Source organism: Ambystoma mexicanum, chromosome 6q (genome assembly GCF_040938575.1).
Source record: "Ambystoma mexicanum isolate Mex_15411 chromosome 6q, UKY_AmexF1_1, whole genome shotgun sequence".
NCBI lineage: Eukaryota > Metazoa > Chordata > Amphibia > Caudata > Ambystomatidae > Ambystoma > Ambystoma mexicanum.
Genome location: NC_090937.1, coordinates 640739670 through 640767032, shown reverse-complemented (window position 1 = coordinate 640767032; position 27363 = coordinate 640739670). Strand labels below are relative to the sequence as shown.

Below are 27363 nucleotides of genomic sequence, written 5' to 3'. Positions count from 1 at the left end.
GCAGGATCTGGTATTGTGGCAATCGATTGTTCATTGGGATTACATTGTGCTTTTTATATATGGGCTTTCATAGCGCCTTGTGCTTTGCAAAAAGGTGACGAGTGGCGGTAGCAGAGCGGCCAAGTTTTCACTGTGTGCATGTGTGAAATGTACATGTTTTCAATGTACTTATGTGTGACATTTCCATTTTTTATATGTGACATTTTGAGCAACACTTAAAGGGGATTGGACCGCAGCAGCATAATGCCAACAGACTAACAGAATGTGATTAAGAGCAGCTTATTTGCTGGCTTTACAGCAGTAGATTTGTATTTTTATTTGCATTTATTTGAGGAAAAGAAATGTTATTTTCGATCAGAAATGACTGAAAACAGCACATTTACACATGGCGGTCGCATTCCCATGAAGGGTGCGTGATCAATAGCACAAAGATGAGAACAAACGGTGATCCAGTTTATAAGAAAGTAAAATAAAGTTGTACATATAACAGGGACAAAACAAAACAAACAGAAACAAACTTGTGTGTGGCAAGTGCTTGACAGTTTGATTTAGAAAGCAGGAGCAGGGTGAGTAGGGAAAAAGAGCGGAGGTAAGAGGAGTGACATGGGGGTTAATGGGACAGAGAGGTTGAGTGCAGAGGAGGATTGGCGAGAACGAGATGTCAAGTAAAAAGAGATATAATCAGACAGGAACTGATGAGCAAGACCATTGTTAACCTTTTAGACAAGGAGAATGAACTTGAAAACGGAGAGCTAACCAGCAAATTGTTGGTGGGTAGAAGTAGTGGGAGGATCTGGGTAGTTGAAAAGAGTGCAGGTATCAAAGTTGAGGACTTTGTCTAGAGGTATGAAGGGGTAGACAGGTAGGCCAAGGAGAAGGCTTGTGCAGTAATTGAGTTTGCTGAGCATTAGAGTGGAGATGAGAGTTTTTGTAGAGTGATTAATTGGGAAAGGACGCATTTTCTGAATGTTTAGGAGGTTAATACAAGCGGCAGAGACAGCGGTAGTGATAAATTGTAGTAGTTGTAGGTCAAAGAGGACCCCTAGGTTTCGAACCTTGGGTGCAGGTACAAGAAAGTCAGGTGGGGAAAGGAAATAGGAGAGCTGATGTTAGGGATGGCATTGCAAGCCGGTAGAAACATAACGTCCATTTAGCATGAGACAGCAGAGAGCCACCCAGTGATGAATTGCAGTGAGACAGTTCATAATCGTCCCGAGATGTCTGGGATAAAGGAGCAAAAAGAGAAAATTATGTTAGAGTTGTAACTAAAAAGGCAGTAGTGAAAGTCCAAATATAAGATAAGACTTCCTAGGGCAGAATCAAGAGCAGGTTTGTGAAACCCAAGGTTCTGAAGTGTGTGGAGCAAAGAGTTATCAACAGTGTCAAAAGTGAGAGGAATGTGCAAAAGGGTGGGTACAGAAGAGAGTTTGGAGTGGTAAGCATTAGCGAGAAAGTTGGAAATATGCATGAGTGCAGTCTCAGTAGAGTGTCTACAATGGTAGCCAGATTAAAGTGGATCTTCAAGGCCATTATCCTCAAGTACTTAGTGATTCGGTCTAAGACCACATGCTGAAGGACTTTGCAATAATGGGGAAACTAGGAGATAGTGTGCTTGGATGTTTGGGCCAGCAAATGTCTTTTTCAATATGGGTAAGAGAGATGTAGATTTGAAGGAGGCAGAGAGTCAAGCAGAGAGGGAGAGAGGGGTCAAAGAGCTCATTGACATAAATGCAAGTAATTGACAATACACCTTTGCCCATTTGGGGAGCAAAAGGGTCAATGGGAGCAGAGGATGGGTTAGCACTATGAAGGATGGCTGCTAATTCGATAGCAGAGGTAGGAAGAAGGTTTGGGGACAGAGAGAGAGAGGAGGGGTGGAAGAGTGTCACAAATTGTAGAGATTTTAGTGGAAAAGTAGTGAGCAAAGTCATTAGCCGAAAGAGAGGAGGTGATGGATATTGGCTTGGGAGACATGAGCACTGATTGGAGGGTAGATGGAAGTTTGTGGGGGTTATTACAAAGGCGTGGCATAGATTTGGCTGTGTCTAGTGCATAGGATCGGGCAGCAGGGGAATTTTTGTAGAATAGGAAAAGGGAAGGTGTCCGTAATTTCTGCCAGTGTCGAAGGCCATCGTGCTTGTTTGTGTTCGGTGTCTGAATTTCAAAGGTGATCCAAGCCTGAGGATGGGGATAGGAAGGTATTACTGTGCAAGCAGGATAGTGTTGGTCAGATGGAGTCATAAGTGCATAGTGAAAGTCAGAGAAGGCACGTTCAATGGAATAGGCATGAGGGAGATAAAGGGAAAGAGACTTCTGAATGAATGTCCTCTTACAAGATGTCAAAGTGAACAATGGAGTGATCAGATGGAGAGGCGTCAATGAAAAGGCCAAAACAGGAGGGTGAATTAGGGACAGAGAGACAAGTTCAAGAGAGTTCCAATCAGAGTGGGTAGGCTGGTTGTGGAGGGAGTGGTAAAGGGAGTTTAGGTCCAGTGACTGCAGTGTACCTGGGGTAGTTAAAGTCCCTAATCATGACAATGAGGATTCCGATAGAAAGTGACTCAAGGAGATGGTGTAGATCAGGGAAGAGCAAGTTGAAAGGACCAGGGGGTCAATAGAGATCCTGAACAGTCGGAGGAGTTGAATAGTGGCATATTTAAAAGAGGAAGAGTTGATGTCAGTTGAAGTTAGAGGGGCAGTGTGGAGGGCATTATTAATAAGGAATCCCATACTGCCACCTCTCCCAGCAGGTAGTAGAGTCAGTGTGGAGAGCTATTAGTGTAGCAGAGTCATGAGGGGAGATCCAGGTTTCTGTGATAGCAAGACGTATAAGTTGAGGGTGATAAGAGTGAGATAAATGTGAGTAGGGAGATCCCCATGTTGCAGATAAGGACCATGAAAGAACAACTTGAAGAAGGAAATGTTACTGAGGAAGAGCAGATGTTTTGAGAATAAGCATTATATAAAGGCATTCTTGTATCTCCTGGTCTGACACCTCCTCTGTGTATTCTTTCCCTTGGTTTGCTGGAATGGGGTACAGTACATTTTAATACTTGAGTGCCACACAAATACTAGATGTCTGACAATTGTCATTTCTGCAGTAGGGTGATGAAACATTGCTCTCTTCCCTTGTGCCCCTCAATCAGCTCGCAATCCTCAAATTCTATTGTGACAAAACAAAAAGCCATTGTGTGGTCTACTGAAAATGAGGGACACGTGCTGAGAGGGAGCACCCAGTAAGGGCCCAACCTCTGTTAGTTGATCTTCCTACGACAAATCATTGGGCATGGGGCGGATGAAATATATTCCCAGGAGGACCCTGGCATCTCAACACTCCCTGCAGCATGATCCCAGGCAGGTAATTGTCACATTATGAAGAATTAGCAGCGGCAGTAAATGCCAACATTACAAAGGTATGACAGAGTTGTCAGGTTTCTAGATTGGGTATGTTTGACAATTCCATGTGTGCAATTGGCTTATAGTGGCATCTCCATGTGTTTTGTATGAGATTTTGAGTAGTGCATGGAGGAACTTGTGCCAAAGAAGCCTGATTGCTAAAGCTAAAATCAATGCACTGTACAGGAGAGAGCAGATGGTTTTATGGCTATGGGGACAGGGGAAGAGATCAGGGCTATGGAAGGGCATCATGAAGGAAGAATTTCTGATAAGCAGCAGGTATCTGAAGTATGAACTATACATTTGGATATTCTATTACCTCTGCTCAGGTGCCTCTCCTATGTGTGACATTTTCTTTAGCTTGCTGGAATGCGATAGAGTGCATACAAATGTGTGAGTGTCACCCTAGATGTGTGACACCTGGCAGGTCAGCGGTAGGATCGTTCTCCTTTGCAGTCAATGCAATAGCTCAATATATTCTGTAAACACGGTTTACTCAGTGCTTTATGGGGCGTGTTTGTTTGCGCAGTGCCTCCCTCCTCACGCCCATGTTATTCCTCACGCCCATGTTATTCCTCATTTTCTCCGCCAATTATATTTATATGTTCCTCCCTCTTTTCCATCTTTGCGCTGGCCCTTCCCATGCAAAGTGCTTGCTCAGGGCGCTAAGTGGGGAGGGCCAGCGCAAAGTTGAGTCTGTGAATCTGATATATGGAATTTAGGGCAGCACAACGTGTACTTTTGCAGTGCAAAGTCACTTTGCGCCACGATAAAGTTTTGGGAAATTAGGGCCCTTATGTACTTAGTAAAAGAAAAATACAATAACGGCATTTACAGGCCGATTCATGTAATTCCTCTCAAAAGTGTCGCACGCGGCTGGCGCACACAGCGTGCCCGTGCGAATGTCTGCGCCAGCCGCGTGCGATAAAACCAATTCCCGCGCACAGCGTATTCATGGATTCTCGCCTCCAAAAGCAGACGTGGCGCAGAGTGGCGCAGCGACCTTGCAGCAGCGCCAGTTACGCCCCCAAGAACGCCCTCGCGCAAGGAAAAGCCATCAAGATCGCAAAACCATCGCAAACACTGTACCAGTTTACCGGACTGGCAAAAGCGGGGAACGCGTATTACGGGTGTTGGGAACACGCGTGCGCGAGAAGATTCACACGCGATCGGGCCAGGGGGAGCGTGTGCGTGTATTTCAGGGGTGCGCGAGAAGTCCTACACGCGAATGGCCTGGGTGCGTGTATTCCAGGGGTGCGCGAGAAGTTCTACACGCGAATGGCCTGGGTGCGTGTATTTCAGGGGTGTGCGGGAAGTACCACACGCGATTGCCCTGGGCGCGTGTATTTCAGGGGTGCGCGGGAAGTTCCACACCTGATTGGCCTGGGCGCGTGTATTTCAGGGGTGCGCGGGAAGTTCCACACGCGATTGCCCTGGGCGCGTGTATTTCAGGGGTGCGCGGGAAGTTCCACACGCGATTGGGCTGCGTGCGTGTATTTCAGGGGTGCGCGGGAAGTTTCACACGCGATTGGGCTGCGTGCGTGTATTTCAGGGGTGCGCGGGAAGTTCTACACACGAATGGGCTGGGTGCGTGTATTTCAGGGGTGCGTCGGAAGTTCCACACGCGATTGCCCTGGGCGCGTGTATTTCAGGGGAGCGCGGGAAGTTTCACACGCGATCTGGCCTGGGGGAGCGTGTGCGTGTATTTCAGAGGTGCACGGGAAGTTTCACACGCGATCTGGCCTGGGGGAGCGTGTGCGTGTATTTCAGCGGTGCGCGGGAAGTTTCACACGCAATTGGCCTGGGCGCGTGTATGTCAGGGGTGCGCGAGAAGTTCCACACGCGATTGGCCTGGGCACGTGTATTACAGGGGCTCGCGGGTGGTTTCACATGCGATCGGGCCTGGGGGAGCGTGTGCGTGTATTTCAGGGGTGTGCGAGAAGTTCCACACGCGATTGGCCTGGGCGCGTGTATTTCAGGGGTGCGCGGGAAGTTCCACACGCGAATGGCCTGGGTGCGTGTATTTCAGGGGTGCGCGAGAAGTTCCACACGCGATTGGCCTGGGCGCGTGTATTTCAGGGGTGCGCGAGAAGTTCCACACGCGATTGGCCTGGGCGCGTGTATTTCAGAGGTGCGTGAGAAGTTCCACACGCGATTGCCCGGGGCGCGTGTATTTCAGGGTTGCGCGAGAAGTTCCACATGCGATCTGGCCTGGGGGAGCGTGTGCGTGTATTTCAGAGGTGCGCGGGAAGTTTCACACGCGATCTGGCCTGGGGGAGCGTGTGCGTGTATATCAGAGGTGCGCGGGAAGTTTCACACGCGATTGGGCTGCGTGCGGGTATTTCAGGGGTGCGCAGGAAGTTTCACACGCGATTGGCCTGGGCGCGTGTATTTCAGGGGTGCGCGAGAAGTTCCACACGCGATTGGCCGGGGCGCGTGTATTTCAGAGGTGCGCGAGAAGTTCCACACGCGATTGCCCTGGGCGCGTGTATTTCAGGGGTGCGCGGGAAGTTTCACACGCGATTGGGCTGCGTGCGGGTATTTCAGGGGTGCGCGCGAAGTTTTACACGCGATCTGGCCTGGGGGAGCGTGTGCGTGTATACCAGGGGTGCGCGGAAAGTTTTACACACAATTTCAGCAGGGTACACACGCGATTTCAGCAGGGTACGTGTATTTCAGGGGTGCCGGGGAGTCCTACATGTGATTTGCCAGTGTGGGTCCTCCCAGGTGTTCCCTGTACACCCTCCACGGCCCCTGCAGGCAGCCCACACCACAGGGGACTACCCTGCATCCCTGGTCATGTCCCGCAGGCAGCCCACCCAACATGGGCATGCCCCCCAGCAAAGGCACATGTCTCCTTGCACTAATGATCACCAACTCATGTCCCCTTGCACCCCCACCCCCAGAATTGCGGGGCACCTGCCAGCAGGCCCCCACCCATGTCCAACTCATGTTCCCCACCACCCCCACCCCCCAGCAGTGCAGGGGCACCCTCCACCAGGCCCCCACCCATGTCTCCCACCACCCCCACCCCCAGCATTGCGGGGCACCTGCCAGCAGGCCCCCACCCATGTCCAACTCATGTTCCCCACCACCCCCACCCCCCAGCACTGTGGGGCACCTGCCAGCAGGCCCCCACCCATGTCCAACTCATGTTCCCCACCACCCCACCCCCCAGCACTGTGGGGCTCCTGCCAGCAGGCCCCCACCCATGTCCAACTCATGTTCCCCACCACCCCCACCCCCCAGCACTGTGGGGCACCTGCCAGCAGGCCCCCACCCATGTCCAACTCATGTTCACCACCACCCCCACCCCCCAGCACTGTGGGGCACCTGCCAGCAGGCCCCCACCCATGTCCAACTCATGTTCCCCACCACTCCCACCCCCCAGCACTGTGGGGCACCTGCCAGCAGGCCCCCACCCATGTCCAACTCATGTTCCCCACCCCTCTACCCCCCAGCAGTGCAGGGGCACCCTCCACCAGGCCCTCGCCCATGTCCCATCCATGCCCCCCTGCACCTGGGTCCCAACAATCCCCAATCATGTCCGTAATAGCCATCCTCCCCTGCCAAAAGGCCCAACCAACTATCACATCCACCCACACATCAAAGGCAATTACATGTTACACACCCAATGTAAATAATGCAAATGAACACATGTCTGTCACACACAATGGGCCTCATTACGACCTTGGCGGAGGACCATGGCGCTATTGGCACCATGGTCCATGGCGCTAAGTTCCCAACTCCGCCATGGTGGATGGCGGACTTACCGCCCCATTCCGACCTTGGCGGGGCGGTAAATCCCCAATCCCCATTTACCCTTCCCCATTCCCATTTTTGCCCCATAGGGCATAATGGGAGTGGGGAAGGCGTTAATTACGCCACCGTAAATTACGGTGGCGTAATTAACATCAAGGTCCCTTAGCGCCATGGATTTTAACACCTGCTAAAAGCAGGTGTTATATCCGCCATGGCGCTAAGGGATCTCGTACTCAGGCGGTAAGGGTCGGCGCTGTTTACGCTGCCGTAAACCCCTTACCGCCTGGGTCGTAATGAGGCCCAATGGCTGCAAGTGAATGTTAAAACACCCAACATGACATGCATGAAAGCAATGAGATGATACGACACATTGAAGGATGAAAATAAAAATGTATTGAAAATCAACTTGAATGGAAATGAAATGAGAAAAACCACAAAGCAAAACAACCAAAAGAAGATGAATGTCCATGAAAAAAATAAAAAAAATAAAAAAATCCATTGAAGAACTATTTACAAGATAATCCCGGGTCCATGAGCCCAACCAAATGAAACCTAACTATGACAACTAACTAAAAACTGAACTATATACAAAAATGTGGCGCATTGTCCAATCGCAACCAAATAAAAAAAAATATTAAAGGAAACCTAACACTAACTATATAACTATATACAAAGGCAGCGGGCTAGTCCGACGGCTCACTGGTTGTTGTCATGGGCCAGGGCATCATCGAACTCCTGTTCAATGGCTTGGAGGCGGCATGTTCCCTGGCCCCGAGGTCCCGCAGGGATAATGCAGTGTCCATCTCCAACTCCCTGCGAAGACCCTCGAGGCACTCAGCCCGCCTCAGCGCCCTCCGCATGGAGTCCTCCGCCCTGACCATTGTGAGCCGTTCCTCCTCTGCCCGCTGCCGCTCCGCACCTATCTGCTGGCACAACCGCTCCCACACGGAAGCCACTCCTATTCCAGGGTTCTCCTGCCCTCCGGCCGATGCCTGCAACCCTGATGTTGATGGCCCCGAGCCATGATGCCTCCCACGTTGAGCCTGCTGCTGCCTCCGACGCAACTGCCTGTGCCAGCACGACGGCATCCAGGCTGATGGAAACCACCGACGCCGTCGTGCACGTGCCCTGCCCGATGATGCCGTCACATCCTCCATCTGCTGGGGTCCAGTTGCTGTGGTGTCCACCCCTGCTGGACCTCTGACTCCCGACTGTGGCAGGGATGGGATCCCCACCGAGCTGGCTGCATTGGTCAGGGCAGGTCCACAGGGGGCCCTGGTGGCATCTGGGCCGGAAGACGGCAAGGAGAACGACTGGCGTATAGTCTCCACAGAGGAGGAGAGGGCCGCCAGATTGGCCGACACATGCAGGAAACCCCCGAACATGGACGATCCCAATTGGGCCACGTCGGCACGGTGCTCTTCGTGATGACGTGCGTGCTCCTCCTGGGAAGCACGCACGGCATCACGAATCACAGCCGTGCGCATCGCGACCCCAATCAGGACCTTCTCCATACGGCCAGGGGTCCCCTCGTCCGCAGGTGGAGGGGAGTCAGATGACATGGACATCCCTTCTACCTGCGGACGGGCCTGGGACGGGGCATCCCTGCTGGTGCATGGTGGTGCACCCACAGGGTCAGGGACAGCGACATGCACAGGCCCCTCCACGGTGACCTGTGCTGCCTCCTGCCCCTGCCCCTGGACTGCACCACTTGCACCAGCAGGGATGCCCCCACCAGGCCCCATGTGCGCCTCAGTGGTGGCCTCCTCCTCCTCTGTGGAAACCACCAACCTGGATGGCTCCTCACCGTCTACCGCCGTAGCAGGCCCCTGTGGGGGCTCACCCACCCCTTCCGCTGCAGCCGTGGGGGCATCCCCGCCGCCTTGCTCCACAGCGCCATCTCCGCCCTCTTCTTCACTAGCCGCTGCGTAGAGGGAGACATAGAACACAAGCATCAGGGTACTGTACAATGGTCCCCTAGACAGGAAGCAATAGCAGATGAGTGCCACTGTCAAAGTACACTTCCATCATGTCACTCCACAACACATGTGTCAGTCCAGGCAAAACACACACATTGACAGTCATGGTGCATGCCATGGACATTTCCATACATGTCCAATGGACTCTCGAAACATACAATGTAATGGTACTCACATGCATCATGGGTCATGCCTATCACATGCACACACTTCACCTCAGTCACATCCATCTGGCCCCGTACACCCCAATCACAGTGCATACAAGGATGACTAGGCTGTATCAGTGAATCTGTAAATTGTCACAGACATGTGTCATGCATCCATGGCATTCACAAGTCACAGACACGCAGGTCAGGCACACAGACATGGATACCATATATGTACCTGGCATCAGCACCCATCCCTCACCCCAACCCATGTCCAGGAACAGAGACTGCCATGCTCTCATGTGTGCAATCTGCATAGGGCTCCCCATGTCGCATTTAAACACATGCAACAACCGTGCGGTTCACACATTACTGGTCCCACATGCATTACCATGATGTCCCTGCACACATACATGCGTACATGGCCTATGTCACACATGCAGGCAAGTATCAGACAACCAGCACACTGCAACATGCCCTGTCTCACACAGCAATGCTTTGCCACTTACCGCTCAACTCCAGACGGGTCTCCCTCTCGAGGACCTGGGCGTGGAGCGCTGGGTGTACGCGTTCCAGGACCCTCATTTGGATGGAACTCATGCGGCCCCGGCCCCCCTCCACGAGGCGCCGGGCCTTTATGAGGGTCCTGGACCTCAAGTCCTCCCAGCGCTTCTTGACCTTCTGGATGGTGCGGGTTGCCACCCCCTCCGCGTTGATGGCAACCACACAGTCGGCCCAGATCCTCTCCCGTCCTTCCTTGTTGGCGCGGGACGATCCAAAGAGGGCATCATACTGCCCCAGGACTTGCTCCACCAGGACACCAACTTCGGTGGCAGTGAAGCTGGTGCCCCTCTGCCCCTCTGGCCGGGGGTTGCCACTGGTGCCAGATGTTGATGTGCCCGACATGGCAACCCCAGGGGCAGGAGTGGGTGGGCAACTGGGTCCTGGGGCTGGGCTGTGGAGCGATGTTATCCGAGTCGGGAGTCTTCTGTTCCAGCAGGGGTGGACACAGCAACTGGACCCCTGCAGATGGCTGATGTGCAGGCACCAAATGGCAGGGCACGGTGGCAGCAGGCAGGCAGGCAGGCAGGCAGCAGCAGATGGCACGTGGGAGGCTGCTCGGGGCACTGGGGGGCAGTGATTCGGCCTTCTGGGCAGGAGCATGGTCTTCCGTGTGTTTTCGCGTGGCCAGCTTGATACGGAGTGATTTGGCACGTGAAAATCCTGCACGTCAGCGTGAAATTCGAGGAAAGGGCCTTAGCGCGTAAGCTCGTCAGCACGCATACGCGGTTTCATTGGACCAAAGGCCCTTACAGCGTAAGCGCGTCTGTGGCGTTTCGCGCACGGGCGTTGCCCTGGCAGGGCTTGGAGATCCCGCGTGCCTTTACACTGCTCTGTACGTGCTTTTCGTGCGGTGCGTGTGTTTTCCATCCGTTGGGGTTCACACGCTATTACTTCACAGCGGGTGGTGGCTATGCGTTCTTCTACACGCAAGGCAGACGGTGAGTGGGACCCCGCGAACCCCTGGAATACACGCACACGCTCCCCCAGGCCCGATCGCGTGTGAAAACATCCGCGAGCACCTGGAATACACGTACCCCGCTCCCCCAGGCCCGATCGCATGTAAAAACACCTGCGAGCCCCTGGAATACACGTACCCCGCTCCCCCAGGCCCGATCGCGTGTAAAAACACCCGCGAGCCCCTGGAATACACGTACCCCGCTCCCCCAGGCCCGATCGCGTGTGTAAACACCCGCGAGCCCCTGGAATACACGTACCCCGCTCCCCCAGGCCCGATCGCGTGTGAAAATACATGCGAGCCCCTGAAGTACCCGCACGTAGCCCAATCGCGTGTGGAACTTCACGCGCACCCCTGAAATACACGCACACGCTCCCCAAGGCCCGATTGCGTGTGTAAACACCCGTGAGCCCCTGGAATACACGTACCCCGCTCCCCCAGGCCCGATCGCGTGTGAAAACACCCGCGAGCCCCTGAAATACCCGCACGCAGCCCAATCGCGTGTGGAACTTCACGCGCACCCCTGAAATACACGCACATGCTCCCCCAGGCCCGATCGCGTGTGTAAACACCCGCGAGCCCCTGCAATACACGCGCCCGGGCCAATCGCGTGTGAGATACTTCTCGCGCACCCCTGAAATACACGCGCACAGGCCAATCGCGTGTGGAACTTCACACGCACCCCTGAAATACACGCACACGCTCCCCCAGGCCCGATCGCGTGTGGGCCTTCTCGCGCATTTAGGACTTTGGCGCACATTTTTTTCCTGCGCAGGGACGCTACTGCCTACTTTCATGTGGCGGACATGTATTGGCCTGTGCGCGTCTTTGGCCGTGCGCTGTTTTTCCCTATTCGATTCCATGAATACGTGTTGTAGGCGAGCGTGTGGGCGTTCTGCGCACTTGCCTCCTGTACTTCCCCCGTGACGCCCACATTTTCACGAGTTGTTCCCCATTCTGCGTGTGACGCCCCGTGTTACGCCTACTTTTGTTATGTGCGCCGCGCTATGTGCGAATTCGCTGTGGCCTTATCGCACGGCGTTCGATGACCTGTGCGCCAGCGTGCGCCGCGCACTTTTTCAGCGCACATCCCACATTTCGCGCGTGCACGGACTTCCATGAATAAATGTGCGATGTTTTCTGCGCGATAAACGCTCTTGCACTGCGATAATCGCACTTGCACTGCGATTTTCGCTATTTCACTGCGAATCGCACGTTTTCGCACGCGTGCGCTGTTTTTTCGGCGCACGTTGATTCCATGAATCGGCCTGTTAGTTTTCTTTTTCTTGAACAGCATAGTTTTAAAAATTATCACTTTCTTTTACAGCAGAAACGAATCGTTTCTGCTGCCTTTAATAACCAAAATACCAGAGAGCTGTAATGTCATGCTTGCAATTAAAAGTCTAACCCTCTTTACTGGCGTGGACGACTTCCGCAGATGTTCCAATTTCCCTCTAACCAGAAACTGATATTTACAAGCTCCGCTCCACTGGATCCCTGGGAACATCTAGCACCCGCCCGTCTGAAAATGGTGCACTGAGCTGAGGAAAAAGAACATGGCAGAGAGAAGCATTGCTGAAGGACGTTGGGCGTCCCTTCAGCGAGGCCAGGCTGAATCTACTTAGAAGGAATGCTCACGTTGCCTTTATCACAACAAGTAGCAAAGAGCTGTGGCGCTTGCCGCTTGTGTCATAGTGTAACTTCCGAGTAGAGTGGGAGGGAAGACTGGGAGCAAAAGAAGATGTGGGAAGTGGGGACACTGTGTAATAGGCTCAGAGCTAGCACTGCTACATTTGTGTGTTCTGATGTGGGTAGCGGGGCTCCTTACGAGTTTGGCAGCGATTCTTCAGGAATTACAGCCAAACTTGGATATCGATACAACCACATGTAATCATGCTAAATTCCTCTGATTGCTAGTGGCAAAGTGGTGATGTTGAGACCCATTCTTGGAGCCCATGGGACTCCAAGTGAGATTTGGAGGAGTTACATTGGGAGATCATTTTGCCCATCATAATTCCTCAAATATTTGGAGTTAACGTGGAGGACATTTCTCCAGGTAAGTGCATTTGGCTGGGGGTATCTCGTCCACTTTACTTCCAAACCTGTAATTCAACCAATAGAGAAAATGGCGGTGTTGGTAACAGAATTATCACAATTTCACCACCACTTTGTTCCACATTGCCAAATTTATAATGAATTTGGTGCTAATGTGCTCAACTGATTTACTGCCACATTTATTTACCATTACCACCTCTCGCTCTACAGGATTATGAGCGGTGGCATGGTGTTGTTAGTCACCATTTTTGGAGTCCATGGGACTCCATCAGGATTTTTAATGGATTTACTGCAAGCAGTAATTCTGCACTGTAAATCCTACGATAAGATGGTAATTTGGAAGATTTTTGTCCATCATTTTGTAGATACATATTTAATCAATATGCCCAGAGTGGCGGGGGCATTACCGACTAACGAAGGCCCCGTGGCATTACCAGAGTAGGTAATGCCCCCGCCGCGAGGGGCATATAGCTCTTAGTACCCCGTCCCCGCTGCAGCATTTCAGGACAGAAAAAAATAATAATAAAGCGACCAAGAAAATGGCTGCCGGGAAAGGGACTACAGAGTCCGTTTTCCCTTTCCATGGCAGCCATCGGGAGCGGACTCGCTGGGAACAGCAGTGCTCCCAGCGCATCCGTTCCCGAAAGACGACAAAGAAGAAGGTAAGTTGGTTTGGGAGGGGAAAAAAAAGAAGAAAAAAAACGTACCCGAGTCCCCGGCGGGGGGCGATGGAAGCCTCCAGCTGTGTGGAGGCTCGGAACAGGGATGTCCCAGCTTCGAGTCTCCACACGGCTGGAGGCTGCCATCTTCCCCCACCGGAGACAAAGCAGGCAGAAGGTAAGTGAGAGTGGGAGGGTCGGGAGGGGGGAGGACAAAAAAAAACATACCTGAATCCCCGGCGGGGGACGAAGGTGGCCTCCAGCCATGTGGAGGCCCTGCTTCACGCCTCCTCATTGGCAGAGGGGCTGCCACGTCCCCCGCCGGGGACAAAGGCATGGAATCCAAGGGATTCCTGGCCGGGTAATGCCCCGGCGAGGGCCAGTCAGAATGGTCCTTTCATTCTGATTGCGCCCTCGGCGGGTACTAATCTACCTTACTGACAAACTCCTAGCACATCAGTGCAGTAATGCATTAATAAAGTGGCAGTAACAGAAATACTGCCACTTTACCACAACCTTTTACAGCGCCGCAATACTCATGATTATACCTACGGTGTTTTACGACATCTGAAGACAAAACTTGATTTTATGTACAGGTATACAGAGGTGGGGGGAGGGTAAAATGGTTCTGCACCATCAGCGTTTTTGCAAATCTTCAATTTCAAATCAGAACAAAATCTGATTATGATCCTTGTGTGGTAAGCAGGAGAAAAATAAGGGCAAAAAGCCTTCTTTTTGTTTAAGGGGGCTTGGTACTGAAAGGCAAGGTACACTAAGAAGCTAAAAGGAAGCAACTAGGCTACCCCTCCCTTAGGCGTGGAGAAGGTGGGGAGGCCTATTCTGGAAAACTAGTAGTTAATTACAACTAGTTATACAGAATCACACTCAGAGTTAAACAGCTAAAACAAAATTTAATAGAAAAAACATGTTAAAAACATGAAACAATTAGACATGGGTCTTAACATTAACAAAGGATTATTGCATCAAAAGAATTGGTTGATGTGCAGTATTTAATATGCAACACATTTACACTGTCGACACAGGTTTGGTGTTTGTGGCTTGTACCAGACCTTCAAGCCAGAAACACCAATATGCAATAATCTTTCTGTTAATGTTAAGACCCATGTCTAATTGTTTCATGATTTAACATGTTTTTTCTATTAAATTTTGTTTTAGCTGTTTAACTCTGAGTGTGATTCTGTATAACTAGTTTTAATTAACTACTAGTTTTCCAGAATAAGCCTCCCCACTGCTGGGCAGTTTGGTTCGGGCAGCCCCCGTCACATGGCTAGGAGTAAGCTGTTCTTCTTTGGCCCGGGAAGCCCCCCACATGACGCCCAGGCCCTTTGTGATGCCTGGGCCCATTTGAGCAGGCCCCCGGGCAGGCCGATACCTGCCACGGCCCAAGGGTGGCTGTGCTGCCCCTGCTAAGCAGCTCAGCCCCCTAGCTCATTATCTGGGGAGGGGGGGCTCCAGACACACTTTCCAGCGCCTGGATGTTTTTGTGCCTTAGGGGTCTGTTTGAGGCAGCAACCCCCTCAGGGGGCTATTTTCTTTTGTTCTCCCCTTCTGGTTTCTTTGTTTTTCTCTCCCCTTTTTCTGCTTCACCTCTCCTTTCAACTTTCTCTTTTAACTGCCTTTCTTTTTCAAATCATTTGGGATTCCTTTTCTACCCTGCCCCACACATTCTTGGGCAAGGGAGTTCTGTTTCATTGTTATTTACTTTTTCTTCTCCGATAGTGTCTGTGCCTTTATTTCTAGGGTCCCTTGGGGGACACGCATGTAGCCCCTCCTAGTCAGGACCCTTGGTTCCACGGGCTACATGTATACTTTGGTGATACAGCAAACCACACTCTGAAATCATCAGCAATGTATCAGCGTGGCCATAAATAAAATGAGTCAAGAATCTCTTAGAGAAGAAAGAGCAGGGAACAGAGTCAAAACTCCTACAAGCGGAAGAAAAAGACAGCAAATAGGAATGCTTGTTGTGAACTGACGTAAAAAATGTCTTAGGTCAGAACAAACAGCGATCCTACTTTAAGGCATCCCCTCCTTTCATACAGCATGCTTTGATTATGGACAGGCTCAACTCGGTTTTCATCACTATATATGGAAATGTATGTTTATGAAGTACTATAAGCTGCAACCAAGACACTTACTCCAGAAAGTCAAAGGCATGGGCTTGAATGATTGTACAACCCTGGTGGAAGTAGATGCTCTGGAAAACAAATCAACACCTTCAACAATAAGAGTCAAGACATCAGAACAATGTTGCATATGCAATGTGGGGCGTTACATGCGTATGCATAATTGAAATCAGATCTAGATTACAGCAGACAAATGATATTTCGAATCTCATTTTCTCTAAAAAAGAAAATGGATCCCATCTTTTAAGACGGAATGGTTCCAGAAGACAGACAATTGATTTTCAAAGTGTTTTAAATGTAGAGCCTGCAACCAGTCGACACATGTTGCTTAATACACTAATCCTTTCACACAAGTGGAGTAAGTTATCCAACAAATGATAACGTTTGGTACGACACATGGGCTTACATATTGACTTGCACATGTCAGAAATGGTATTGAAAATGAGGATACTCCAACACATGAATGCAGTGCATCCCATGCACATCTCAAAGACATCTCTTTCTTTGGTGGAATACGCTTCTCATCCCCCAAGAGCGGCAGAATGAGGATCCATTTGCATTCAGTGTTATACAGTCTCAAAACCAAGTTCCCAGGATTGTGGACATTTGTGCAATAATTACTGAATACTTCGATTACTTTGTGAACACCCTAAAAATGGTGTTCTTAATACCAGGATGCAATGGTGCATTAAGTAACAAAGACTCAGTGAATATGACTTACCTTTCCAGTGACTGAAGCGTTAGACTGTCTTCTTGAATCCTGTGCCTTGTTAACGTGATGTTAGTTCCCTTGACCTACACTTAAGTAGCATGACTAAATTGGAAGTGGAGCTGTCATTGAACAGCATTTGACAATCATAGCAATTGCAAAGCAGTTATATTCTTGAATATGTCTATTAGTAAAATAGTTTGGGGTCTTTTAGGCAGAAGAATGAGAATAGCTAGATGCCAAAGGCTAATGGGGCTATGGTGGGCTTCGGTCGCGGGAAGACTGCTGAACCATTGATACCTATGAGGTGCACACCCCTTGCATGAAGTGATGGTTGAATTTCATATGTTTTGATTTCTGTTGTCATGTCCGCCTTGTGGATTGCTCTGTGAAGTCAGCATGTTACTGTGCCATCATGGACAAAGCATTTTATCTGGGCCCGCCAACAGCGCTGGCGAGTTTGGACTATGGCAAGGAGACATGGGGACTTGGCCTGCCATTTATGTGGGCACTCATTACAGATGCATTGCTCATGTGCCCTTTACATGGGTCACACCCGTTATTGGCACTGGTGTTTTCAAAATGGGTCTATTGGTTTATGGGTGTTTTAGGGATGTAAGTAGGCAGATACAATGATAATATTCTATCTTCAAAGTCATGTGGACATGTGCTCGCTTCGGCAGCACATATACTAAAATTGGAACGATACAGAGAAGATTAGCATGGCCCCTGCGCAAGGATGACATGCACATTCGTGAAGCGTTCCATAGAAATAAAAAATAAATAAATCAAATAAATAATAAAAAAAACTCATGTGGACATGGTGCCCCACCTTTGATGGCACATGTATGTTGTTGCCCTAGCATTAGTCTAATGGTCTTGTCAGCAGGGCCGTGGCCTTGCCATTGTGGCCATCTGATCCCACAGCCTGGCATATGACTAGGCTAGCAAGTCAGGTAATGCATTCATATTAGAGAGATGACATTCCTACTCACCAGGCTTGGTTGACTAGTTGTTCAGCTTCTCCAAGTCCCTCAATTTCAGGCTTGTGGAGAACATTGCTCGCCCTTTCCTTCCAGGGCATGAGGGCGAGTGGCTCGACTGTTCCACCTCCTGTCTCAGATGTGGATGAAGAGTAGGATCTATACCCTGTCCATCAGGTCATTCCATCACTTTTCAACAGTCTTCATTGTACCAGGATACAGTGTCAACTGCTATCATCTTCTCATGTGTCTCTAATGCATTCTTCCTCTTGGCAGTGGTTTGTCATTGTTGTGCTCCATGACAATCTCATCCAAAAAAGACTTGGAGCTCTCACTCACTGAATTTGTGTTTTCAACCCACATTTCAGGCATCTTCCCTTTGCCTTTATCATGTGGAAACAGGAAAGGGGTGATTCAGAGTGGATTGTGTTTTTAAAGATGGCCACCAATGAGCTTCCCTTTTGCTGCATTAAACTATTTCTGCGCTGCATTTATTCCATTGGTGGAATAACCATTCAGTAATTCATCCAATTGTCCAATAGAAATTATCCAATGTGTACTATTGTCTCGTCTCTCTCTGTTCTCATCTGCTTGCGTCCCTTCCTGTGTCCTTCCCTAGTGTTCTCCCACACCCTCTAACCAAACCCCCACCGCTTCTTCTTCTCTCCTGTCCCTTCCTACTCCATGGTGCTCTCTGTCTCCTCTACCTTTTCTAACTGCTTCTCTATCGACTATCCTGTTCTCCTCACTAAATCTTGTAGGAAGAAGTTTAAAAAGGACATCCTGGTCTCTGACCCAGGTCTCCCTATCGCTGATACCTATACCAGTGCTGCCTCCAGGCAAACCCTCACCGACATCCTCTTTGTCATTCCCTCGCCAGACCTATGGACTCTACATATGATCTCTGTGCTCTCTCCTTTCTCTTCTTCTCCAATTAATGGTGGAACACGGTGGGAGGCTCTCCTGGCCTCCTTCCACTCCTCTAAGGTCATCATTAATGTTTACTTGAATGGTACCATCTTGGTCCAAGGCCCTCAGGCCAAACTTCTCCTCTTTGATAGACGCTTCCTGTGCCTCATCAATTTCCTTTCTTCCGCTGCTGTCCCCTCTCTCCACTCCACGGCTTCCTCGCTCCCCTTGCTGTCTCCTCCTTGGCTACATTCCCCTCTCCTCCTTCCTCTTCTGCCCGCCCTCGGGCTTCTTCTCCACCTCCGCAGGACGTACGTCTGATTTGTTCCCCTCCCCGGAAGTCTTTCAAGGATGGCACCCTTCTCCATATTGCCACTCTAAACTATCGCTCAGCTGTTAAACACTCCTCTGACATCTGCCACCTCCTGGAGGAACTTGACCTCGATGTCCTCGGTCTCACCGAGACATGGTTCACAGCCAGCTCTGTCGCAAGCTTTGACACTCTTCTCCCTGATCTGATAGCTAAAAGATCCTCTCCGCGCCCAGATGCAACCGTTCCAGAGGGGGTGTAGCCCTGAACTTCCCTGAGTGGATTCCTGCCTGTGTCATTCCTATGCAGGCCTACTCATCTTTCAAATGCCTCGTCTGCAGGCTCTCTCTCTCCCCTGGCAATTCACTTACTGTGGCTACTATCTATTGGCCACCTGGTCAGCTCTCCTCCTTCCTCTCTGAGTGGGCAGACGTCTCCTCTTCCCTCCTGGTCTCGACCACTCAACTCCTCCTTTTTGGAGACTTTAACATCCTCCTCGATGCTTCTTGTCCTTCCTCTGGACTCTTTTGCAACCTCTGCGACTCTCTCTTACTCTCTGTTCTCCCTTCTGGCCCGACTCACTCTGCAGGGAACACTCTGGACATTCTGATCTCATCAGATGTTCCCCTTTCGATCCCTCTCACCACTCCTCTCTTCTGGAGTGATCACTTTCTCCTTTTCTCCCATCTCACCCTCTCTACCCTTCAGGCCAAGCCAACTCCAGCACTGCCACCTACCTTCTCGGTTATCTGACCCATGAAGCGTGTGTCAGTTGAGGCTTTCGCCGCCACTTTCTCCCCCTGTCCCCTCTTGGCTGACTCACACCCTGACACAGCCCTTTCCATGCTCCACTCTGCTATATCTGACACTCTCAATGTTCTTGCCCCTCTCATGAGGATCCGCTTGAAGCCCAAAGCCAAGTGCAACTCTTGATATGACTCAGACCTCGTCACCGTTAAATGTCAAGTGCAGGGTGGCTGAGAGGAAATGGCGTGCTTCCAGTTCACCCTATGACAAACTGGCCTGCTGCCTGCTCCAAAGGCAATACCGGCTCTCCGTCCGCACCAAGAAAAGAGCCCACATTCAAGCCTGTGTCTCTGCGGCATCTAACAACTCGGCCAAACTCTTTAAAATCTGCAAGGAGTTGGCCAATCCTTCTGCAGTCGCTACCTCTCCTGTCCTCTCCCAGACTCTCTGCAGGGCCCTGGCTTCTCATTTATTATTAAAAAAACTCAGGACATCCTGTCCTCTCTCTCTTCCTCTCCCCCTCTTCCCTCTACTCCCTGCTCTTCCTCTGTCCCTTCTTTGGCCACCTCTCCTCCCTCCTTCTCTGCCTTTCCCCTGTTATCCCCAGATGATATTTCTAGATAAGTCTGACCTATGAAATTCTCATCAAAACAGGTTCACTGCTCTTCCTCCAAAACCATCATGGACCACATTGACACACTGGCTAATGCTCTGGCTGACTTCTGCAACCACTCCTTTGCCATTGGAGTATTCCCCTTCCCCTTGAAGCACTCCCTTGTGCACCCTCTTCTTAAGAAACCCTCTGCCACCCTTCCTGCCTGGCTAACTATCGCCCAATCTCCATCACTCCTTTCCTGGGAAAACTCCTGGAGAAGCTGGCCATCTCCCAGCTTAATCTTCACTATGAATCTGTTGGTTGTCTCCATGACCATCAGTCTGGCTTCAGAGCTGCCAGAGCTGCCAGAAGCACAGAAACTGCTCTCCTGAACATCTGTGAAGACCTGCTCTCCAAACTCGATTCCAACGCCCCCTGTGTCCTCATCTTACTTGATCTCTCTTCTGCCTTTGACATGGTCAACCATGCCATCCTGCTCAACTGTCACCGTGATAACCTGGGTATCACCAATCAGGCCCTGGCTTAGCTGACCTCCATCCTCTCCGATCGACCCTCCCACATCCAACTTGGGTCCTTCCTCTCTTCTAGCTCTATGTCTAACCTCCCTCCCTGGCTGTTCAACCAATACCTGGCACTTCTTGCCTACCGCATTGACGCTCTCTGCCCCAACATTCAATGCTATGTGGATGACACTCAACTCATTTTCAGGCTCTCTTCTGCCACCTCCTCTCCTTCTCTCATCTCTGACTGTTTGTCTGCTATCCAGGAGTGGTGTGCCACCAATGATCTCTGCCTTAATGCCAGTAAGACCGAGATTCTCCTCATCCGCACACCTGCTCCCTTCCTTCCTGTCACTCTCTGGCTGGCCTCTCTTTGCCCTCTTCCATCTCCCACCTGTGAGGCTAAAAACGTAAGGGTCATCTTCGACTCCACACTCTCCTTCTCGCATCACATCTCTGACATCTCTAAGAAGACAGACTACCAGCTGCACCTCCTCAGAGGTATTCTTCCTTTCCTCTCCTTTCCCCAGAATCTCACTGTATCCAGAGCTCTGGTTCACTCTTGGCTGGGCTACTGCAACAGCCTCTTTCTTAATCTACCTACCTCTACTACCCTCCCTCTGCAACTCATCCAAAACAGGACTGCGAGATCTGTCCTTGGCCTCAAGCCAAGAGATCGTATCTCTCCACGACTGAAATCTATGCTCGGGCTCCCATTGGTGGCGATTAAGTTCAAAATCCTCTACATTGTCCACAAGGCCTTCTGTGGCCTGGAGCCGCAATATCTTCAACTCTCTCTTCCTAAATATCTTCCTTCTCAAGCCCTTTGATCATCCGCCTCCAACTCCCTCAGGGTCAGTCACTTCTCCAAGCTTCTCTACTCGCTGTGCATCTTGCAAGCCGGTCAAGTGGCACAGCGAGTAGAGTGCTCGCTTTGACATCCGTGCAGAGCTTGCTAACACAGGTTCGAATCCTGGCAGGGCCAAACTCATCCTTCGGAGATCGATAAATGAGCATCACACACTGTGGGTAATAATAAGCAGCGCTCAGATACCTGAGGGTTTGTAGCACTATATAAATGCGAAATTATTATTATTAATTATTATTTTTATTAACAAGTTGGTGGTAGATCTCTTTCTTCTGCTGGGGCCTCCCTCTGGAACAGCCTCCCTACCTCTGTGAAACTTGAGGAGAACCATCTCCGGTTCCGGAAGCACCATAAGTCCTTCCTCTTTGCTTCTGTTTTCTGCCTCCTCTCCCCTGCTGATCTCCTTGCTGAAACTGAAACTGCACTGGCTACCTGGCTACCCTCTGTTCTCGGCAGGCCCAGGTTCCCTACCCACCAGTTGCAAACCCGCACTGCCCCCCTGGCAATGACCTTGCACTCAATGACTGTTTCTGTATCCCTACAGCCCCCTAACAGCACTTGACATCTGATGTCTGAACTTACCCTTGCACTTGCCACCAGCTGGAATCACTTTTTATGTATTGTGTTTATTTATTCTACTGTTTATCCTATGCACTGCACTGTCCCCTCCCTCCTTACCCCTGCACTTCTCCCCTTCCCCCCTCCCTTGCACTTGTGCCATCTCAATGTCACCTGGCCTAGTAATATCGTTATGTCTGTCTTCCCTCTGTTCCCCCTCCCCTGCCTCGTCGCGTCTTGAAACACTTGTGTATAGGCGTGTTATAAATGCCATATCATGTCATATGCCATTCTCTGGCAGTAACAGTAATTCTGCCAAGAATCAGGGGAGTCACTGATCAGTGTTGGATTTTGGTGGCGATTCCACAGTACGGAACTACTGTTAGTACCCAGGGTTGGGGCGCTCACACATGCACTCATAACCTGTTATTAATTCGGCTAGATGCAACAGTGTTAATGGTAATTCCACGAATTGGCGCTGTATTTACTGCCACAATTGTAATGAGGCTCTATGTCTCTTCACTACTTTGGCTGTACTCTTAACCTTTATCTTTACCATACAAGAGTATGGGGTAATATGTGTTTAGCCTTATGTTTCATACGTAATAGACTATTGTAAAATATAACAATTTAACCCCTACAGAAAATCTTGTGTACTTTGTACAAGATTACTACTAATGTTGTAGGCCCTCATCTGTACATAATGGATCCCACAAGGTACTCCTGTACCTTTTCAGTAACATCTTGGAGCAACTTCGACTGAATAGGGTGGCATAAACCAACTTGCATGGGACATGGTTAGGATCATACATTTTGCATTGATTGTCTCACCAAAGTTAACTGATGAATACATCTACTGCAATTGCTCTCCACGAGCCATACAAGAGTAGATAGCAGAAAGTAAATTGAACACCATAAAATACGGAATAGCAGTATTGTTCTAAAGCTACAAACACTCAGCTGGGCATTCCACACGGAATAACGGCATCCCTTTTCCCCTGCATTTACACAGAGACCTTCTAGCCATTACTGGGCAAACTAGAGATAACTGATAGACATGAAGGGACATTCAGGTATTGCATAACAATGATTTGCACACTTGACAGCACTGCACTCTAACTTGAACCATTTCGGAGTAGCTTGGAAGCGAGTGATGGAGAAGCAGAGATGCAGAAGGAGCTGAAGACGCAGGAAGAGGTGAAGGTGCAGAAGGTGTTGAAGATTCAATAGGACGGGAGGTATAGATGTATCTGTGGGTGCAGGAGACGGCAAAGATGCAGAAGGAGTTCTAGGAGCAGGAAGAGGTGGTGGTGCAGAATGTGTTCAAGGTGTAGGGAGACATGGAGGTGCAAAAAGAGTAGGGGCGCAGAAGTTGGAGAATGGGACAAAAAGGCAGGAGGATGGTGGTTTTTCCCATGGAGGTGTAGGGATAGTGATATACTCATTACAATACATTTCACATGGAATGACATTATTCATTTCGCCATGTTCTTATGTTGGAAATAATCTTGCCCAATTTAAATATGTCAAAGCGCCTGTATTGTGTAAAACATTCTTTTATTAAATAAAAACAACCCGAACATGCCATAATATGAAAAAATGCACAAACAACCAATTGCTTATGCAAAAAATACAATCAATAGTCACTCAAAGTCAGATAAAAGAATGTATACATTCCAAGATGGCGGCTGGAGAGTGAGGTCGCACTCCCACAAGCTCCTGACCAGGCCCACAAAAAGGAGATGTAAAGGGTATTGCAGATAGCAGGAAAACGGAGATAAAGACTCTCTGCCCCCTGAAAATAAGTGCAGTGTTAAAGGTGCAGATGGATCGTCGTCGGCAACTGGGAATATAGAGTGGCAGTAGATCGGCTCCCCCGTCACTGAGAGAGGCGGGCCTGGCACCCAGCTAGAATGAGTAGTACATGGCCAGAGGAGAAGAGACACTGCTGCCGAGGAAGAGGAGACCAGGCAAACTAAAAAAAAAGCTTGTGTCCACCAACCGCCCGGTGCCGCTGAGAGGGTGCAAGGCAGCAACGGAGACCTCCCGTGAGTAAGGCGCCCTAGGACCGGGAAGAATGAGGGAGAGGCGGACCCCGCCACCCGACCCGTGCAGAGGAGCGGACAGGGAAGGGCGAAGACCCTAAGCAGAGGCATCCCTTCAGATGAAAGTCAAGACCTGAGGGAGGACCGGCTCAGGTATGGGTCCTGGCACTGAACTCACTGGAGACACACACACGAGTGACCAGCCACCTACTGGCCACTTAAGGTGAGGGTTAAACTGAGTGCAGACCCGGATCGGTGGGAAGACCAACCCGGAGAACCGGCCTTCGGCACAGAATGCGTAGGATACATACACGCAGGCGGCTTCAAGGTGAGGAACAGTTTTTCTGAGCCCCAGCAAATTGAAAGAAAGGCACATAGTTGAAGTCTCAGAAAGGGAGAGGGTTTCTCTAGGGTTGCTGCTACGGGGCCCTATTGACCTTTGATACCACATTCACAGACCACATAAGAGAAACAGAAAGTGGATCAGGGCTGAGCCTAGGCCCCCTGCGACGAATGGGAGGATTTGATAGCCTGGTGGTGCGGGTTGATAAGGAAGAAGCAGGGAAGCTCTGCAGTCGCAGGGCACCCGCAAAACAAGGAGCGTCCATAGCAGGGGCCGAAGCATACTCCAAAGAGGTCAACACAATCAGGCAGATCTAAAGGAAGACACAAGGAACCAAGTTAACTTAATGAAAGTGGTATCATTTCAGGCACACACTCAGATGCCCGGAACTAAGGGGAAGCAGACCCCAGTGTCACAAACCTCTAAGAAAGGTGTGGAGAAAGGCCAATTGGAAAGGTGTTGGCAACAGGCCCCTACAGAAGAAGACGGTCGAATTGGGTCAACAGGAAACGTGTGCAGAGGCTTCTCAGACAATGGAAGATATGGCTCTTAGCAAAAAGGACTTGCTGGTATGCTAAAAGGGTATGTAGGAGAGGATGAAAGCATCAATAAAGAAGCAAATGGCCAATCTGCAGCACTACTGACAGACACCGCCCAAGAGGAGATCCTAATAGATTGGATTCATAGGGTGGGGCCCATAAGGAGTGGTGAGGGAAACAGACCAAGGGATGTATTGGCGTTTCTGGCCTCTTATGAAGCAAAAGAGGAAATACTCAAGTCAGCCAGAGGTCAGACCATGACCTTGATAAATGGCTTGCAGGTGAGCTTGTTCCAACACTTGTCAGCAACCACACTGCAGAAAAGAAGAGCCATGGGACCTGTAACGAGAGCCTTGGTGAGAAAGATAAATCACTATAAATGGACCTTCCACTTTGGCCTTTTGTTCCCGTGGGATGGGAGACAAAAGAGAGCTAACACGTGTGTGTAAGGACAGGATGATCCTGGGGCTGGAAGACGAGGATCCAGATCCAGAGGAGCAAAGACATGGGTCCCAACAACGGCGATACAGGCCTTGGGTGTGGACTAACGTTCAAGGAAAGAGAGGAAATAAACTAAAAGAAGGACCACATGCGCGAAGAAAAGGGGATGAAAAGTAATGCTGATTCGAGCCATAAAAACACATATCATTTCACCCATTTTGACATGAAGTAAGAGTATATCGGGGGGTGAACTTATGAAGAGAAGAGGTACAGAGGAGCTATCTGGCATGTTAAAGTGGGCCTCTAAGAGAAGGGTGTGTGGCACCACTTGGAATTCACGAAGGTTGGTGCAACCTTAGGGGTCTGGGTACAAACGTGGTCGGTTCCCTCTTGGTCGGGATGTATCTCATGATACCAAGCCCAAACCGGTTAGGGGTTATGCGAGGGAGTAAGGAGAGGGGAGGGATGAGAGGGAAGATGGGGGGATATTGGGGACCACTTGGAGGGCTTAGAAAAATAGTCAGGGGTAGCGGAACATTCAGGGGATACAAAAGGCAACGGGGAGGAAACAGCAAACCAAGATGAGACCTTTGCTAATTCTAGCATATAACATACAGGGCCTGAATACCCCGGTGAAGAGAAAGAAGCTAGGAGCACAGTTAAAAAGGGGCGGGGCAGACCTGATATTACTACAGGAAACACATATCAAAAAAGGAGACGTCACAAGCTACACTTACACCAGTTTGCACAAATATACCAGGCACACGCTCGGAATAGAACTGCTATGGTATTAGTGGCCATAAAGATTTCACTACGTGCAAAAATAACCAAAACTCTAGTGGACCCGAATGGGAGGTTTATCTTCCTGCATGTAGTATTGGAACAAAAGGTCAAAACAATCGGTAACATATATGCCGCCAATAGGGGGCAGGACATATTCCTACTCCAGACATTGGGGAAATTAGAGAGCTTTGCAGAAGGGTAGATTCTCCTTACAGGGGATTTCAACATAGCCTGGGACCCGGAGAGGGATAGGAGTGGTCGGGATATTGGCAAAGGGCATCACCCATCTAAGGCAGTATGAGACCAGTTGGCAGGAATGGCGCTGAGAGACTTTTGCCGGGGAAAAAAAGGGCAGGCAACAGGGTACACCTGCTTCTCCCAGCTCCACTATACGTTCTCCAGAATAGATTATGTATATTATGGACACTCACAGATATAGAGATCTACCCGATCGCCCTGTCAGACCATGAATCGATAAAGGTTCACCTCAGAGGGTTAGAACCGATTATCCCGTTGTGGGCCTGGAGGATGCCCGGGGTACTCTTAAGGGATGACATATTGTGAGAGAAGGTGAGCGATATAATTAAGGACTATTTTGCGCTGAACGATACACAGGGGGTCCACCTAGGCATGGTATTGGACGCTTGTAAGGCAGTTCTGAGGGGGCAATTCATTTCCATAAAATCCTAGAGAAGGAAAGAGAAAGATGATCTAAAGAAAGACCTGGAGGCAGAATTAAGAAAGGCCCAAAAAGAATTAGCAGAGCTAAAGAACAGGGCGAACTATAATAAAGTGAAAGTGCCCTTCTAAATTTTAAGCAGCGCTTCTATATTGGAGCCAATAAAGCACATAAAATGCTTGCGAGGCTACTACAACAACAGAGCGGGCAGTGCCATGTTGAGGGATTAAAACAACTAGACAGCTCCATTACCACAGATTCAGGGGGAATATACATGCCTTCACAACATATTATAAACAGCTATACTCCTCAGAGTGCCCAGACCTTAGCAAGATAAAGGCATACTTAGAAGGGATAAAGTTACCCAAGGTAGCCCGGGGAGGACAGGGAAAACCTAGAAAGGTAGATCACTGAAGACGAGGTAGAGAAGATGATAAAGCGCCTCCCTAACAATAAAGCTCCCGGCCCAGAGTACTATACAGGGATTCTCTATAAAACGTATTGCAATAAACTAAAATGCTTCCTTACTGGATTGTATAATTCCTTTCGGAATGGGGAAGGAGTAGCTTGCTCAATGACAGAGGTGAAGGTGATACAGTTCGCAAAACCAAATAAAGACCCTAATAGCTGTGGATCATATAGACCAATTGCACTACTAAATACGAACGTG

General features: G+C 49.9%; 1 non-coding gene across 1 annotated transcript; it reads left to right on the top strand.

The window, feature by feature from the left end:
• The first annotated feature begins 17039 nt into the window (after nt 1–17039).
• On the top strand, nt 17040–17146 carry LOC138517087 (U6 spliceosomal RNA). The gene has a single exon (XR_011282363.1). It is a non-coding gene; the product is annotated as a U6 spliceosomal RNA (small nuclear RNA).
• Nucleotides 17147–27363: the final 10217 nt, after the last annotated feature.